The 6,783-nt window shown below is 38.0% G+C and overlaps 1 protein-coding gene across 2 annotated transcripts in view; it reads right to left on the bottom strand.

The window, feature by feature from the left end:
* The window catches only part of Prss54 (serine protease 54), a 61,547-nt gene extending 55,537 nt beyond the window's left edge, over nt 1-6,010 (bottom strand). For both annotated transcript variants that reach the window (XM_029564387.1, XM_029564389.1), the window contains exons 1-3: nt 5,902-6,010; nt 5,751-5,810; nt 3,408-3,515 (exon numbers count right to left, since the gene is read on the bottom strand). The gene's annotated coding sequence lies outside the window, so the exon portion shown is untranslated. The remainder of the gene's footprint in view (nt 1-3,407; nt 3,516-5,750; nt 5,811-5,901) is intronic.
* Nucleotides 6,011-6,783: the final 773 nt, after the last annotated feature.

The raw sequence follows: 6,783 nt of genomic DNA, 5'->3' as shown, positions 1-6,783 counted from the left end.
TAAGTCCTGCCCCTTCCAACCCTGCTAGTATATTCAATTACTCTTTTCAAAAACCTTTTTCTTTCTTTTGCTCTCAAACATATTTCCAATTTCCCTTATCTTCAAAAATAAAAACCACTCCTCTAAAAAGACTTTCCTTGAATTACTTCTTTTTTCAAAATTTTTTAAATTTTATGTATATGAATGTTTTGCTTGTAGGTAAGTGCATGCACTGCCTGTGGAGGACAGAAGAGGGCACTGGATGCCCCAGAACTGGCGTTAAAGATGGCTGTCAGCTACCATGTGAGTGCTGGGAGCCAAACCCAGGTCCATTGCAAGAGCAGCAAGTGCTATTAACCACTAAGCCATCTCTCTAGGCCCTTGATTTACTTTTTATAGACATGATTTAATCTTACTCCTTCCTCTCAAATCCGAGCACTATGATTGTATGAATTTGCTCTTCTAGAGACCCATTTCTCTAACAACTCATCTACCTTCCACCCCATTCCACTGGTATTGATCATCTGAAAAGGCTCTAACAAACTATACTCACTATGTCCAGTGGTCATCTCTGTCTACCTTCCATGATCATTCTCTGGTAACGGTATTACTCTGGAACTGATATGATCCCAAAGGTTTTCTGTGCTCTTCTGTGTTATGTCACATAACACATAAAATAAAATACACATACACATAAAATAAAATAAATAAAATTAAAAAAAAAAAAGGGGTCAGGCATGGTGGCGCACGCCTTTAATCCCAGCACTCAGGAGGCAGAGGCAGGCGGATCTCTGTGAGTTCAAGGCCAGCCTGGTCTACACAGTGAGTTCCAGGACAGCTGGGGCTACAGGGAGACCCTGTCTTAAAAAGATCAAAAGAAATAAAAAGAAAAAAATAGAACTGTCTTTCCTGTTGCCTTTTCTTTTCCCTCTGCCTTTCATGAATGTTCTGCAAAGTCATGTTGTTTGGTTAAGTGTCCCCCAATGGTCCACATGTTAAAGACTTGATTACTGGCCTATGACATTACTGAGGTATTCCAAGTGCTATGTGCAGAGAGATGAGACACCAAGGCATTTCTTCCCTCCAGGAAGCAGTTTATTATGCTGGCACCTAGCTCTGTGAGCTAGTTCTCAAAAGAAGAGCCTTGAACAAAGAAAGGCCCAGCCTTTTATGCCCTCAGTTAGTTTCCTTTTATAGTTCAGTTTCTCTTTGTCCCATACACGTGGTAACACACATGTCCTGATTGGGTGCTAGAAGGTCCTGACAGGCAGAACTGTGTACATGTACTCAGGCAGAGAAAATATTGTGTTCCTTTTGTTACAGTAAGAGCTAACATCATGTATGCGCTTTTGATTTTCAGACCTTCAACTATTCTCTACCTGAAATGCTCACCTGTACTGTGCCTGCCCTCTGCTCACTAGACAGCTCCTGATATAACACTTGGAAGTACCATTTTCACTTCCAATTCAACAAAACAAAATCTTTCCTAATCATTTCTTACCAAGCAACTTTTCTGAATATTTCTTGACTATAACATAGAGATGTTTCTGATTAATGCCTTTCAGTTCCTAGACCCTGTATATTGAGAAGCTCTGTCTTTCCAAATAGCATCTCCTAACTCACTGCAACTGCATTTATTTAACCACTTCACCCCAGCTTTATTATAAGAGCAAAACCTCCTATCTTCTATAATCTATTCTTTGTGATACTTCTAGACTGATCTTCCTAAAATAGCATCTTAATTATTAATGTTTAACTATTAATTAATTATATACTCTATCTAAGAACCTGAATATCTGTAATGTTTCCCCATTACCAATATAGGCCAATATATAACTTAGTTGGCAAACGTTTTGTGAAGGGCTGTGCAGTAAGTATTTTAAAATTCTGCAGACCATATAGTCTGTTGTACTTATTTAACTCCACAACTATAATGAGAAAACAGTCATAATATGTAAGCTGGGCATGGTGGTCCATGTAATCCTGGCACTTGAGAGGTAAAGGCAGGAGAATCAGGAGTCCAGGCCAGCCTTAGCTACATAGTGAGTTTGAGGTCAGTCTGGCATACATGAGAGCCTGTCTCAAAATAAGCAAACAAACAAAATTTTTAAATGTAAATGAATGAGCACAACTATATTCCACTAAAATTTTATTCACCAAAATAGATATTTGGTACATGGGTCATAGTTCCCCCACTCTTGGTCTAAATCTACCCCATATATCCAATTTTACATCCCATCAGTAATTCTATAAATACTTATCTCTATGCACAGGTGCTGTCCAGTGGTTACTAATATAGCATAGAGCTAGTTTCTAGACTTAGAAAGCTTTTGGCTTAGGAAGGAAGAAGAGCACTATATAAGAGATTTCAAATGTGTGAAATGTTCTAAAAGGAAAGGTCTTATAGGACTATGTAGCTGGAAGCCAGAGAAGGCAATGGTAACTGTGAGCGAGGACAAAGTGGAAGAGGTACCTACACAAGTAAAGACACACAGGCCAGACACCTGCTGGGAAGCTACTGCAGAATCTAGAACAGACATATATGTGGTTGCACTGGGGAAGTAATCAACCATGGAGGAGTCAAAAAGTACAAAGCCAAGAGATTATGGAGGTAGAGTGAAAAAGGACTTCATGATGGAGCACATCTGAAGGGGGAAAGGGATCTGAAAGGTGACTCCCAAGTTTTGACTGGATAAATGAGGTACACAGTAGTGCACCTGCCTCACTGAGCAAGACACTCAAGACACTCAAGGAGAGATTACACAGGTACATGTTTGGCTCTATGACTTCAGTCCCTCACCTTTCCCCTAAAATCTTCAAAAGCCTTGTATACCTCCTCTCTACAATATCCTAATGTCTTTGTGCTCTAATTTATTTTCAATTTCTAATTCTCACATATAGTTTGATATTTAAACTACAACTCTCTCTCACAGCAACAAACACTGGTTTTCTAGTGGCAATAGTTATTTCAAGCAATATATAAGGTGTGTAGAATAATTGTTTTGTACTTCCTTCATTTGTGTCCTGTACTCAAAGTACAGAGAATACAGGAACTACTCAAATAGTACTTGCTCTCAAATACACAGATATATGTATAGACAGCATTAATAAAAACATGCTCACACATATAGACAACTCATTAATTACTTGTTAGCCTAAGATGATGGAACCAAGTAATAAACAATGAAGAATTATGAAGCCAAGACTGCTCAGGCTTTTTCCATTTTGAGCATTAATGCCTTAATTAAATAGACCACTCTCTTAATTAAATAGACCACAGTAAGATAGGGATTTGGTTGGTTGGTTGTTTCTGTTTTGTTTTTTATTTTGTTTTTTTTTTTTTGATACAGTATTAAATTACCAAAGAATCAGGAAAAAAATTGAGATCTGAAGCTTTTTAACAGTCCTACCATCATATTATGACTTACCAATAGAAAATGAACAACATCTCCTCTGCAGAAAGCAAGCATGGTATTCACATAGTTATGTACTGCCACAAAGCACCAGGCCAATAATGGAACACAGGAAGGATCCATCTATGTAAAAAGAAAACAAAAGGAAACATTCATCACAATTGACAAAAGGACAAAGAGAAAATTCTGTTTAAAAACAGCATCTGAAGAGCAGTAGAGATGGCTCAGTAAGAGCATTAGCTGTTCCTATAGAGGACCTGGGTTCTGTTCCCAGCACCCACATGGCAGCTAGGGGATCTGATGCCCTCTTCTGGCCTCTGCAGACAGCAGGCATGCACACTGTGCACATACACACATGTGGCAAAACACTTATACACACAGAATAAAAGCAAATAAACCTTTGGAAAAAAAAAATCATCTGACCATCTCTTTGCTAAAATCTTCCCCAATTTCTTATACAAGTTCCAACGAAGCAGGGACTGACTAGGAAGTGTTACAGGGAAGTTTCTGGGTGATAGTCATGTTTTATACCTTGATAGGGGTTTGAGTTACAAAAGTATATGCATTTGTCAAAGTTCAACAAATGTACACTCAAGATTTGTGTATCGGTTTCTGTAATTTACTCTGAAATCCATAAAAAAACTAAAATAGCTCGATGTGTAGAGAGATGGATAGATACACAGATATGTAATAAAGAAAATACAATAAAACGGTAATAACAGAATTTAGGTGGCAAGCATATGGGCATTTAATTGGAAATTCTTTGACACCTCTGTTCAAAAATGTTTGCAATAAGATGTTGGGAGGAAAATGCACAAAAAAAATGCAACATGTATCATCATGATAGAAACATCAATTAGTCAATGATGCCAACCTCAGCCAGCTTTGCCTAGGACAAACCTGCTCCTCCTGGGGCTCAAAGACACACAGTGTGCCAACAAAGACACAAGAGTGCTCTCCTTCAGTGTTCATGTTGCTGCCTTCTGAATTAAATTAGCCAGGGTTCTTCAGCACCCATCACTCCCATGGCATCCCATTAACATCCCTCCTTGTACACACACTCCACTCTCTTAAAAACATCAAACACCAAAGACCTGGGAAACTGGGCTGTCTATGGGGAATTCATTCTAGGTCCACGCTTAGATGCCAAAATCCGTAATGCTCGTGTTGAATATATAATGGCAAAATATTAGTATGTAATCTGTGTACTTTTTTTTTGGTCTTTTTGAGATAGGATCTCCTTGCAGCCCCAGCTGGTCTGGAAATCACTATGTAGACCAGACTAGCCTTGAACTCACAGAGATCTGCCTGCCTCTGCCTCCTGAGTGCTTGGGTTAAAGGCATGAACCACCATGCCCTGCGTAATCTGTGTTAATCTGACGTTACACTGTATCATTTAGTGACAAGGACACAGGTCCGTACATGTTCACTATAGAGGTAAAATTTTAATGATTTTTTAATTTATTTTTATTTTATGTGTTTTGCTTGCATGTATGTAAGTACACCCATACGTGCAATGCCCATAGAGGACAGAAGAGGCACTGGATCCTCTGGAAATGGAGTTACAAATGATTATGAGCTGCCACTGGGTGCTGGGAACCAACCCTGTGTCCTCTGCAAGAGCAGTCAGTGCTCTTAACTGCTGAGCCATTTCTCCAGGCCCTTTTCTGAATATTCTGATGTGTTGCTGGTTAAATTCATAGATGTAAAACCCATAATTACATATGGTCATCTGTACTTTCTCAAAAATAACATCTTCTAAAGAACATAGCAAGGGTAGAAACCACGGAAAGCATGTGTACTAGCAATTTATACTGGATACTACAGTGGGGTCTACATGATCAGAAATTTGGTTTCAAAACACAGACAGTGAGCATAATCCTGCCTCAGCACAGCTATCACACAGTGTTCTTCAAACACTGGAAATCAAGGCTAGGATTTAGCACATCAACTTATCCATCAGTCTTCAATCCAAGAAGGAAACCTTACCAGCCTCTGAAGAGCAGTGAATGAAGCTAGGAAAATTGGTGAATGAATTAAGGTTTAACTACACAGCACCAGGGCAGTAATACACAAAAACTGTCAAACTGTAGTTAAAAACAAAAGCCAACCTTATGTTGTTTACGAGAGAAAAGCTTCAAACATCAAAGGCACAGAAGTGTAACATGGTATGATTCTCAAGACACCAATCTTTCCTGCTTCCATTGCTAAGGTGAGTCTAACCAATGACCTGAGACCACTCACTTCCATTCCACATCTACATTTTGGACTCTCAAGAGAATTCACCCTTACAAATAATTCTTCTGTCCTCCCGACTTAGTTCTTCCTTTTGCCAACAAAATGGAGAGGCATACTTACCCGTCCATAGGGGAAAGTCATCCACACTTTCAAGGATGGTTTCAATCCAATAACCAGGATCTACAGGAAAAAAATATGTTATTTTCATTATTTACCTTGCCATTTTCAAACATCAAAGCTTCTAAAAGCTAAGAGCTTCTTCTAAACACACCTGCCTACCATTGTTAGGGATACCATGGCCAATAATGAAAACTGTGTGATGGGATGATCTTTCAACTCAGGCTTAGAATGCAGAGGCTCAATGCAGCAAACTTCTCCCTGCTTTGTGTACTCTTTCTTCTATTTTATTAATGGATTTTTTTGCTACTCCAAAATTCCCCCCTCTGAAGGGGTACCCTAAAATCTTTTAAGGATTAGGTAAGAGTTCACAAATATTTTTGACATTTTTGGCCTTTGGAACAGAGTACGTTGCTAAGAGGCCCAAGGACATTTTGACTTTTAGCCAAGAAACTGGCTACTTTTCTTTGGTCTTTTTACCCTAATTGCTTAGCCAATTCCTACCTTCTAGTCTTTTTTTTTTCAGCTAAATTATTTAATTTTACTTTTTAAAATTATTTATTTAATAACCACATACTTAGAAGAAGCATTTCATTACAACAGCATTGACATATTCAATAACAATTTCAAGAGCTAAGATGTATCTCTTTCCAAATTGGCTGTAATTTTTTAGGTTTACAGTTGAATTAATACAGTTATACATTACTCAGTATAAACCCTGTAAGACATAAAATTGAATGAGGTTTTAACCTTTAAAAAAGAGATCTCCATTTCATTATTAAAATTCGGGGCTCATTTGATTTTATGTCTTACAGGGCTTGTACTGAGTTCAATATTGTATAACTGCATTGATTCAGCTGTGAACCTAGAAACTTGCAGCCACATGTGAAAGAAATGTACTCTTGCTCTGGAGTGTATTACTGAATATGTTAAAGCTGTAGTGAAATGCTTCTTCTAATCATGTAGTTACTAAAAATTACAAAAATAGTGATAAAAAAATAAAAATAAATAAGTAGTAATAATATAAGTACTGGAA

This window comes from Nannospalax galili, unplaced genomic scaffold (genome assembly GCF_000622305.1).
Source record: "Nannospalax galili isolate Female #2095 unplaced genomic scaffold, S.galili_v1.0 scaffold957, whole genome shotgun sequence".
Taxonomy (NCBI): Eukaryota; Metazoa; Chordata; class Mammalia; order Rodentia; family Spalacidae; genus Nannospalax; species Nannospalax galili.
The sequence above is the reverse complement of the archived record's forward strand: the minus strand, read 5'-3'. Positions and strand labels throughout refer to the sequence as shown.